General features: G+C 41.0%; 1 long non-coding RNA gene across 1 annotated transcript; it reads left to right on the top strand.

The window, feature by feature from the left end:
• Positions 1-7,973: 7,973 nt before the first annotated feature.
• On the top strand, positions 7,974-11,960 carry LOC119088340. Its single transcript, XR_005091989.1, has 2 exons — positions 7,974-8,419; positions 11,369-11,960. It is a non-coding gene; the product is annotated as an uncharacterized LOC119088340 (long non-coding RNA).
• Positions 11,961-12,367: the final 407 nt, after the last annotated feature.

Below are 12,367 nucleotides of genomic sequence, written 5' to 3'. Positions count from 1 at the left end.
CCGTGGGACTTTAATTCTAGCTAAAAACAGTTTTTCAGATTTCCTTAAAGCTAGTGGCTATTTGACTTTGAATCACTTATATCTTCATGAGGGACATGAAAAAACAAAAACAAACAAAAACCCACAAAGAGGGAAATGAAAAAATGTCAGAACGACTATTGGAGGCTGGGTCCTTAATGACATTGTGATCTGTCTTTATAAGATTTATGTCAGAATCCTGTTGAATCCAGGAACTCCCTACAACCCCCACCAACCAATTCTGCAGCTCCTGTCATGTAGGCTTGTGACTTGGGCTTCTAGGAATCCTTTAGAGTTGATGTAACCATCTCATGCAGCATTATAAGATACATATCAGCCACAAAATGTTCATAATTACTAAGACAGTAAGGCATTTCACAGTGGTAAGAAGAGTCCATCAAAGGTTTACTAGCATAGACAAAAACATTAAAACAAAATCAAGAAATTAAAATATATGTTATATGAGATGATTTTAAACTTTATAAACTTGTATTAAGAGGTTTCCTAAAACTAGTTTTGCTCTTGTTGAACTGGATTAAATGAGGCACGTCACATAAATATTCCATTTTTTTAAATGTGTAGGTATAGAATAACATTGGAAATGGTGGTCCCAGAATATTGGTACTGTGACTTGGAGTTTGGGATGACCAAATGGTAGCACTAACATGCCACTTAAAATTCTCTTTACATGTGGTAGATAAAATTTGGAAATACAAAAGAACAATTATATGTGTCACTTATACTTGGTTACTAAAGACAAATTCTAAGACAAACACTTGGTTTTTGTTCACTTATTTGGTCTTGGTGGGTTTCGTTTTGTTGTCCCCATCGTTTGTTAAGAGTACAGTGTTAACAGATAATGAAAAATTTGTTATTGTTGATTAATGTTCTTCAACAATATTAACTTTTCTGTTATACATCAGCTAGTGGTTAAGGTTTATTTTTGAAGTCCATGGAGTAGCACTACTGAAAATAAAAGTAAAAGAGAGATTTAAGGAAAATTAGTTTTAAATAGCAAAGAGTGATTTCCAGTATTTATGGAATGCTTACTTCTGATTTCTTTTAATCATCAAGGTAACGGGCAAAGATAGCTAAAAGGGCATAATTGATTCATTCTATGAGAGTCTAGTTTCTTCTTAAAATTCAAGGAAAATCAAGGCTTTGTATCTGAAATTTGAAGTACCTTCTGGGAACCTAAAATACTCTGAGGATGTTGGTTGGTATATGTTGGGTGGGTGGCTGGTAGATTGATTGCCATCTTGGGATAAACGGCTCTGGTCAAGTTATCTTGCAGTTGCTGATTTCAAAGGTGACATTGACAATCTGGCTTCTGATTTCTTCCATTTCCTCTTTCACCATCCTTGGCATTTTTTTTATGATGCTGTGCCACAAAATATCTAATCAAGTCTCAATCAAATGCAATGCTATTTAAAACACACACACACACACACACACACACACACACACACACACACACACACACACACCTGTACTGGAAGCCTATCAAATTTAGTTCATTTCAGCGCTATTTTTAAAAATCCTAATTGGTCTCAGATGTTTGATTATAAACCATCTTGTAGAAAATGGAAAAGAGCTGGCCCAGTGGTACATACCCACAGTCCCAGCTGTGGAGCCGAGGATCTATAGAGCTCAAGAGTTCAAGACCCTGTCCCCCACCCACATCGACAACTGAGGCAAATGGGAGAGCTGTCCCTGAGGTTAGAAAAGCAGAGCGGGACAGCTGCCCCTGTCCCTCATCAGCTGCAGCACTGGGGAGAATGGCCCTTACACCTCCCTGACAACACAGCAGAGCTGGAGGTGTAGGTATAGGAGAACCAACCTGGTTGTGAAAGCCTGAGAACGGCCCCGCCCCTTGCTCATCGATGCTAAGGGTGAACTAGCCAGGGCAAAGCTGGAGAGCCCATCCTGGCAGCTAAGACAGGGAAGAACTGGCAGCTGACCAACGCTGCAACTATCCAGGCCCAGATCCACCCCATCTGTGATCTGCTGGAGCAGGAGGTGGGAGGAGGACGAGGGGGGCGTGCCAGTCCTGTGGACCCAGGGCTGCAGGATCTCCATGACACAGGGCAGCAACAGGATGTCCAGGAAGAGTCCCAGTGAGGGTCCAGAGTCCATGGTGTAGCAGAGATCAAGGGCCTTGAACCAGCTCAATGATTCTTTTCAATAAATGCCTGCAGGCAAAAATCTATGGCTAAAGAGGTTTGCTGCATGACTCACTGTGTCACACTGCAGCTTCCATGACAGCTTTTCCCTTTCTTCTCCCCCACCCCCTGCCTTTTTCTCTTAAATTTTATTTTGGGGTAGGGAGGGGGAGTGGTGGGATCAGGAGGCATGATGTGAAAGACAAAGAATAAATAAAAATAAATTAATTTAAAACAAAGAGTTCAAGACCAGGGCAATTTAACAAGGCACCATCTCAAAAAAAAAAAAAAAAAAAAAAGTCATGGATAACAAGGCACATCATCATAAAAGCTTTTCGAAAACATTTTAGAGGCAGCTAGATCAGCATTCCAAATACCACAGGCACTCAGGCATTCTTCCCACATTTCTGAAGGGCTGGGAAACATTTGCAGAGAAAGGAGAATCCTAGTTTTCAGTGTAGCACGGCCAGTCGCATAAACATCCACAGCTGTTATAAGTGAGCTAAAATCTGCAGTATTAGCATCCGTTGTTAGGCCTACTCTTCCCCTTTGATTAATCCAAAATATGTTTGTTTATTCCTGCTTTTTATCGGTGCTATGGACTGAAAGCAGGTCTCCTGCAAGCTGGGCAAGCACTCTGCCACTGAAATGTGGCACAAAAATGTGTTTATTCCTTTTAAATTCTTTTCACATTCTTTATTCTTTATTTATGATGTGGGGAGGGACAGATTCTACTCTCTGAGAATATTATCTATGAGCATGTATTAGTTATAAAATAAATTGGCTCCAAACACTGTGGGTTAGAAAGTTGTGAGCTATTTTGTGCTGCTGGTTTGAGACTCTTACTGGCATTGTATCCGCTGATCCCCAGTCATCTCCAAACTCAGTAAACAGAGGAGGGCCAGCTTTGCAAGTACATGATTCACATGGCTTGTGCAACGGTACTGATTATTGGTTAATGTCTAAGTTCTTCTCTGGTTAGGTCTCTTTACAGGACTGCTTGAGTGTCCCACACATGACAGCTAGGTTTCTCTAGAAGAAGATGTCCAAGAGACCAGTGCAAAAGCCATAATGCCTGTTATGACAACCATGGAGATCATTTGGTCACCTCTGTTGTGCTGTGCTGGTCATATTAGCTCGCCCTGATAAGATGTGGGAAGAAGGGTATAGACTCCAGGCAGTGGGGTGTATTGGTCTCTTTTCAGGAAAGCTACCATAATGGACTCACTGAAGCACAGCAGGTCTCTTCCCCTTCTGTCAGTGACTGCCCAAGAGCAAACCCCAGTGGCTCACAGCTACTCTCCCTTCTGCTCATAGGCTTTCGGGTGTTTCTTTCCTTGATTTCTTAGTCCTACAGTTGACTGTTTCTCAAATGCCTGAAAAGCAACATTCAAATGAAATTGAGACTATGACATTAAATTTAAACAAGAAAAGAGTTATCAGCCTAACCAGCAGAGGGAAGGTAGTTCTAGTCTTCCTTCAGAGATAGGCATGCAGGGTGCACATGCTCCTGAATCTTCTAAGGTTTGTATCTGTATATACAGATATCCATTTATATACAGGAGAGTATCTGGCTCACTTGCAATGCTTTTCAGAGGCCAATGAGATACAGTTCTCATTAGGAGATTTTTTTTTTCAATTAAAAAAGTGGCCAGTTAACATTATTACTGTAAGATTCCAAATATACCCTCCTTTGTTTGCTGTAAGAAATAGTCAAGTCCTGTGAACACTTGCAGGAACTTAAGCTGTCAGTGGAGAGCATTGGAGAGATCTCTACCTGTAGTATGTTTTCTTTCTTTTACTTTTCTCTTTTTCTTTCTTTTTTTAGGATTTATTTTTATATGTATGAGTGTTCTGCTTGCATTTGTGTGTGTGTGCGCGTGTGCGTGTATGTGTGTGTGTGTTGTATGTCACATGGGTGTCTGAGGAGTTTAGACGATAGATCCCCTGGAACTGGAGTTCTGGATGGTTGTGAGCCACCGTGTGGGTTCTGGGAATTGAGCCTCCTGCAAGAGACTCTGACAGGTTCGCTCGCTCTTTCTTCCTTTCCTTTTTTTTTTTTTTTTTTTGGTTGTTGTTTTGTTTTATTTTTCAAGACTGGAACTCACTCTGCAGACCAGGCTGGCCTCAAACTCACATTGATCTGCCTGCCACTACCTCCCAAGTACTGGGATTAAAGGCATGCACCCCCACACCGGGCTTAGACTGGCTCTTTCAGTACATGAAATCTACAACTCTTTTAGCACCAGATTCCAGCAGTGGCAGTGACCAGTGATACACTGTACCCCTCACCCTCGGCAAACTTTCAGGCAGCTCCACTGGTGGCTTCCTAGTGGAACACCATGGGTGCCCCTCTTAGAACCTTGGATATCCAGTGGGCCACACTCGCTGGAGTTCTGTATGACTGAGTCATGGTCCTGAGGAGAGGGACCCATCCCTATATATTATTCCTATATTCTTTAGGGTTTTGCATGTTCCTTTCTAGCCATCCCCTTGCTGACCCTTGTCCTTGTGGTAAGTAGAAATTCTTTGAATTGAACCCTTGTATTCAAAATGGTGTATGATTTGTCTTTTTTTTTTTTTTTTTTTTTTTTTTTTTATTAAACACGAACTAAAACAGAATTGGTTTCAGGGATGACCCCAGGAGATGGACACACAGAGACAAACTGAGAATCAGCTTGGTCATATCCTTTCACTGTGGCCTTTCTCAGTAAGATGTCCTGCTGGGGACCTCTGGGATACAGGGGTGCTGCAATTAGATTTCTTCTGAGTTTGAAGGTAAGATAATGAAGCAACTGGTCACTCGGCCGGGTGTTGCACTTGACATTTTCACCATTACAATAGCTGTAGGATGGCAGGACAGAGACGCTTGTTCTCTTGAGTAGCTCTAGAAAGAAAACAAGTCCCAGCACCAGCCACAGCCTAAGGCCAGAAACGTCTGTTATAACTGAAAGGAATGTTTTAGTGCTTGCAGACATGGAGTAAGAGGTGCTATTGAAAACCAAACACAGATTTTATTTTTGGTCTATGTATGGTTTACTGTGTTCCTGAGCTGGTCTCAGATCTTGAATTCAAGCAATCCTCCTACTTTGGCCTCCACAGTACTGGAAATAAGTGTTACCACCCCTAGTTTCAATTTTTAAGAGTTGCTGACGCAGTAATTGGGTGCAGAGTTATATCCAAGTTTTGGGTTGAAATTTAGGGCTTGACTATTAGAAGAGAGATGTCTGCTTGGAGCCGGACCAAATTATCAGTCTCAAAACTCCAAGTCACTCGAAGCTTCTAAGATTTTTTACTAGCAAAAGTGGCTTTCCCACTGGGTGAGCTTGAAGTCAGCAGCAGCTCACATTCACAACAGTTTTCCCAGCACGGCAGGGCTAACAGAAATACTGCTGAGCTGCACTGTATCTCAGCTGTAGAGTAAGGGGCTGCCTTCTGCAAGAACAGGAGGGGTGTCAGTGAGAGGACCCACACTGGGGAAGCTCTGGTCACTCTCCCTTCTAGACCAGGTATACTGCAAGGTGACGGCACTGAAATGAACCTGCTGATGTGGCTGAAGTTGGGGAACAGCACATCAAAAACAGAGAAGAGGACCTCTTTTACAGGATGTTGTAAAATGAATCAGAGAGGCTTGCCGCTCTAATCAACGCTAGTGTTTACCCCAGTCACTGTTACAGAGAATGTAAGGATAACACAATCCACTTCCTCTCCAGGAGTTTACAATCCAGTAGGAGAAAATGAGACAAACATCCAGTGACTATAAAAACAAAACAGAGGGAGGGAGGTGCCCAGGCCTTTCTGCATTGCCAGCTAAGAGCAGAATAAAGTGAGGAAAAGCACACAATCTAGTATATATTAAAGTGAGCTGGAGCAATTTTCAAAATGCAAACAATAGTTTGACATAGTTTTTCCTCCCCACACTCTTTTCCTCAATATCTCCTACATTTTATGTTAACATCTATCCAGTGCCTTCCTCCAACTCAGACAAGACTCCATTTGCCCTGTAGGGAAACTGACCCTGTAAGACCCAAGAACTAGGAGCAGACCCAAACTCTCAGCTGTCTGTTTCATACCTGCTAACCCCTCCTTGTCCACTGGGTCATGTTCTCCTTCCTTTGCAGAGCTTTGGCTGGCACGCGCACACATCCTCAGGCCTGTGCCATCCCAGCCCCACTGCCACTCCGGAGGACAGGCTCAGCCTTTCCCTCACACTCTCCACTGCTGCCTCCTATTCTACTTCTGATCTCCATTGCAATTTCCTTACCATGGTGGTAGTTTCCTAACTAAATGTTTTTAAAGTCTAAGGCTAGACCACGCACAATGCCACAAGCCTCTGAGTGCTCAAGAGGCAGAGGCAGGAGACTCAGCAAATGTTCAAAGGCACCCTGGTACACATACTGAATTCTAGGCCAGCCAAGGGCTGCAGAGCAAGACACTGTCTCAAAAACAAAATCCAAACTCTAAGGCCAGCTGTAGAATCAGGACAATATTGATTAGTGTGACTGACAAAAGTAAAAAAAAGGGAACTGGCAGGTCAAGTGCTTCAAGTACTGTATATTCCAAGCCTATTTCATTTATTCATTCTGACCATTCAGTAATCCAAACACACTCTTTGCTTTCTATCTCATCTTGAAAACATTTCTAAAACCATACAAACCACTTAAATATTTATATAACTAGTCAAGAGAAAATGCCAATTTTTTCCGAGAACAGTCTCGGCTGGGTTCACATATTTTGCCTTCGTAGTCTCCTTTGTATATTGCTCTTCATGACTTCCTGGGGTTTGTCAACTAAAAGAGTCTTTGAAAATGCAAGTTAGTGAAAATGTGCTGAATTCCAAGTGTTACAAGATGCTGGAACAGCCTCTTGAGCATAGCCTTTGCAATAGTCATTCTTCAAAAATGCAGACGTTTATCCCCAAAGGGCTTTGTGTTTAACGACTTTGATGTCGGTGGGAGAATGCTCAGTTCTGCTGTAGGAATGCATAGCCAAAATCACTGCCACACGTAGAGAAATGTATTACAGGAGCCCTTCCGGACGTGGAGTGTGGGGGTGTTAGGACAGGAGGATCTCTTTGAATCCCTTCAAGATGACCCTGGATGCCACTTTCAGACCTACACTTGCCACAGCCTCAGAGGCCTCCATGTGAAATGGAGTTTCATGTTAACTGTATGGTAGCTCGTTAATATGCTAATAACCTACCAGGCTTTGGTTAAATGTTGAACTTTAACCATTTTCATATCACCATTGCTCCCACATAACCCCTTTTTGCATAGTAATAAATACTATCAATTAAATGATAATTTTTATTTTACGTGAGCTGTAGAGAAATGAGTAATTCATTAAGGATCAACCACTTAGTAATTAATAGAACACTTGCTACAAAAAGCCTTATAATTATAGGCTAACTTCTCATTTATTTATATTTAACATCACTCTAGGTACAGTCATAAAGAGCTTTTGTACAACCATTTCATGTCCTCTATCCTGTGTGATGGTAAACATAGTGTGTGTGGAAACATCTTGAGTGTGTTGAGATTAGGATACAGAGTTAAGCAGAAAGACCACAAAATTGCCACATGGACAAAGTTCCAAAGCATGTTGTAACACATTACTCTTCAGACAGCTGCTAGGAGTCTCTTGCTGCTGAAAACAACATCCTGATTAACTACCAATGTGCTTTTTTTTTTTTTTTTTTTTTTGGTTTTTCCAAACAGGGTTTTTCTGTGTAGTTTTGTACCTTTCCTGGAACTCACTTTGTAGACCAGGCTGGCCTCGAACTCACAGAACAGAGATCCACCATAGCCGGGTGGTGGTGGCGGCGGCGGCGCACATCTTTAATCCCAGCACTCGGGACTCAGGCAGACCAATGTGCTTCTTAAACACCCCAAAAATAAGGAAAAACAACCACAAGATTCAGCATTCTGTCTGATTCTTATCTTTTATACACCTTCTCATTTAAGACTGGCCTTAACAGAGCCAACTTCTTGAAGCTCCTTTGGCAAACAGTAATTAATCTGGTAACAGTTATTGTACATATGTCTGGGATCTTCTAAAAGTGTTACATGCTTGAAACATTTGTATCTATGAAAGTCATTCTTTGTCTAACATAGACCTTTGATTCATTTCTACAGTAGATCACAGCTTATAACATAATACTCAAAGAAGAAGAAACCTTGAAGCATCCTTCTTATGAACCACATATATTTATAAGGATGCCAAAGAAGCTATAGCAGTGGGTAAGTTTACAGAAAGTCAAAACCAGTTCCCGTGGGATGGTATTCTTTGAGCATTACCATTTCTAAATTGTTTCTCAAGTTGTCATTGAAATTCCTTTGAAGAGCTAGAGAAGTGGCTCAGCCGTTAAGAACACTTGCTGCTCTTCCAGAGGACCAGAGTTCAGTTCCCAGCACCCACTTTAGGTAGCACACAATAGCCTGTAACTCCATCTGAAAGGAATCTGACACGTCTGGCCTCCATAGGCACCCACACATACATGGCTTGCATACCTGTGGACACACACACACATATACAAATACATATCTATATACGTGTATATATAGATATATATCTTTAAATTTTTTTTCCTTTAGACATCTTCATTCTGGAGCTATGGTCTTATGTTATAGAAGTCATCTTCTATAAGGGTTTTGGTATTGGCTACAATTTTACTTGGTTTGAAAGCCTTTTGTAACTTTATAAAATATTTAATTTAATATATGATCTCATCACTCTAAAGCAGCAGCTCTTATTTCTTCATGTCTTCTAGGTTTTATATATATATAATATATATATATATATAATTTATCTATAAGTAATTCATGTACATACAGAGTTTTTTAAGTAATAATTGTACATACAGAATTTTATGAATTTATTTTTTACCCTAAAAGTATATTTGTGGAGTCTGAAGGGATGGCTTAGTGGTTAAGAGCACTTGGTGCTCTTGCAGATGACCTGGGTTCAGTTCCCAGCAGCCATATTAGTCTATAACTCCAGCCCCAAGGTATCTAGCACCCTCTTTTGGTCTCCATGAGTACTGCATGCATGTGGTGTATATAAGTACATGCAGGCAGAACACTCATACATATGAAAGAAAAGTTTAAAAATTTGCCAGGTGGTGATGGCACATGCCTTTAATCCCAGCACTCTGGAGGCAGAAGCAAGCCCACTGTGAGTTCGGGGTCAGCCTGGTCTACAGAGATAGTTCCAGGACAGCCAAGGACACATGAAACCCTGTCTCAAAAAGAAAATTTTAATTGTTAAGTATATTTGCAAATTTTTATTCTATATGGCCATACTCATCTACAGATACATACGCATCTAGGCCATAGTTTTATAGCTATACATAGTTTGGAAATGGATGTCGTGTACCAATAAAAGAACTGCTCTTTGACACTAGGACACCTTTCCTCTTAAGCCCTCACCAAGCTCAGAATCAATCTGACATTGGGAAATAAGCAGCTCACCAAAAAAAATGAGAGGCTGATTAAACAGTCTGAACTAGATTCCATTCCTATACTGAGATGCAAACACTGTCGCTAGGTTTGACCCACTTGCATTAGCCTTTCTGGGCTAGAGGAGTTTCCCTAACAGGTCAGTATATGGCCTCTTTTCCTAGAAAATCATCGCTGTATGGGGAAATGCATGTAGACACATGTGTATGTGTGTCTATACGTACATGTATACATATAAGACAGGAATGAGTGGGCTTCTTGTTTTCAATGTTTCTCCATCTTCTAAATGAATTGATGTAACTTTTTATGATAAAAGCTATTTTAAAAACTAAGCCCATTTAATTCTTCACTCAGCAGCAGTTCTTTAGCTCCTATTAATCTTTTAGTGTCTATATGTGTGTGTGATATACATGTGTGGACATGTGTGAACATGTGTGTAGGTCAGAGGACAACCCTCAGAATTTAGTTTTCCTTTTACTATGAGATATGGAGATCAAATTTAGGTTGCGAGCTTGTGCATCAAGAGCTTTTACCAGCTGGGCAGTGGTGGCGTACGCCTTTAATCCCAGCACTCGGGAGGCAGAGCCAGGCGGATCTCTGTGAGTTCGAGGACAGCCTGGATTACCAAGTGAGCTCCAGGAAAGGCGCAAAACTACACAGAGTAACCCTGTCTCGAAAAACCAAAAAAAAAAAAAAAATAAAAATAAAAGAGAGAGAGAGAGAGAGAGAGAGAGAGAGCTTTTACCAATGAGCCTTCTTACTGGCCCTCTTTTTTCTTTTTTTAAAAAAATGTACTTTACAAATAAATAAAATCAATGTACTTTATAAAAAAGTTTTTTCACAATCTTTACATTTTGATATATTAATATGTTTTATGTGTGGACAATTTCAGTGAAGTTACAGAAACATTATCAAGTTTTAAATATTTTGTGTCTGTATATGTATTAGGGGTATGTATATATGTTCATTAATGTATATGGTGTATAGGTACACATGTGTATGCAGGTGAACCTGTACATGTGTGCATGCATGCAGGTGGACGCCAGAGGTCAACTTCAGGTGTCATTTCTCAGAGCCGTCCACCTTGGGGGATGTATGAGTGTTTTACCTGCATGTATGTATGTATGTGCAACACATGCATGCCTGTCACCTGCAGAAATGAGAAGACATTGACTGAGCTCCTGGAACTAGAGTCCCAGATGGTTGTGAGCCATTATGTGGGTCCTGGGAACTGAATCCAGGCCCAGATCCTCTCTAAGAGCAACAAACGCTTTAACCCACTGAGCTCTAATTAGCTGGCCACACCTCATTTTTTGAAACAGAGACTGGGACGTAAGGCTTGCCAGTCAGAGTAGCTGGCTGGCCAGCAGACCCCATGGACCTTCCTCTCCCAGCACTGCGATATCAGAGTTCCCACCCTGCTGGCTTGTGTGGTGGTCTTAGGGACCAAGCTCAGGTCCTCTTGCTGGCGTGGCGAGCACTTTACCAGCTGAACCACCTCGTCAACCCTCCAGTTTTAAGTTTCAATTTCAAGTTTCAAATATTAATCTCTTTAAAGAATTCTTCCCTAAATCACAGCTAATGATGAAAAAGGACTCTTCATGTCTAAAAGACATTTTTCCCATCTTTCAAGTGAAGGCCTAGTCTTTTAGTGACATTGAAATCATAGATTTATTACTTATTCTTATGCCATTGAAATTCTACGTAAGTATACTTAATGTCTATTTTCAGGAGGAAATGTACACCCAGAAAACAGGAAGCCAACACGGTGAAATGTGGTTGCTGCATTAACCACACCAGCCACTGGGTGTCTCCATTGCATCACCCCACTCTATCTCTGACAGAAGTTTCCAGTCAAAGAGATGGAGAGCAAAGCTTTATTCACAGTTTTCTTTCTTTATATTTAAAAATATTTTTCACACGTATGAGTGTTTTGATCACATATATTTGCATCGTGTGCATGCCTTGTGTCCGGGGAGGTCAGAAGAAAACATCAGCTCCTCTGGAGCTCAAATTAGGGACCTTGGTGAGCCTCCATAAGGGTGCTGAGACTCAAACCCAGAACTCTGCAAGAACAAGTGCTCTGAACTGGTGAACTATCTCCAGTAGCTTCACAGAATTCTTAGTTATGAAGACCCAGCATTTTCCTGTCAGATAGCCTATTGAGAAACAGTTCTTCCTATGTGTGTCATATTTTCTTTCATTTTTTGATAACTGGACACTTCATTTGCCAAGGAGAGAAGACCTTTATTGCATCCATTTGTAAATTTGTAAATGTATTTTAATAGCCCAATAATCAAATAAAAACATGAGACCACATGCAGTTCTTTTATACAAGTGGAATTCTACATTGCCTCTCACAGTAAACTGTCATCCACGTAGCAGCGTTATGCACAAGAAGAAAGCACCATCACTTACAGATGCCTTCAAAGCACACAGGAAGCACCTGGTGACCGTCTACTGCCTGGAAAAGCTCCCTTCTCTGTTTTTATCTTTCCTTTGCTGCCCTGTCTAAGCTAGGTTGGGCAGACAAGTTTTGAAGAAAGATCATTGTTTAATACAGCTGTACTTTAACCCTGAATCATTCCATTAGTAAAAGGGCATTCTAGAAATTACATAAATGGTACGGTTTGAAGTACCCTTAAATATGAACTATAATTTAGTGTTGGCTGCAAGCTGATTTACCTGTCTGCTCATGGAAACTAATGGATGGTAAAGTCAGATGAAAAG

This window comes from Peromyscus leucopus, chromosome 7, assembly GCF_004664715.2.
Source record: "Peromyscus leucopus breed LL Stock chromosome 7, UCI_PerLeu_2.1, whole genome shotgun sequence".
Taxonomy (NCBI): Eukaryota; Metazoa; Chordata; class Mammalia; order Rodentia; family Cricetidae; genus Peromyscus; species Peromyscus leucopus.
Note: the sequence above shows the minus strand (reverse complement) of the source record. Positions and strands in the feature narration are given on the sequence as shown.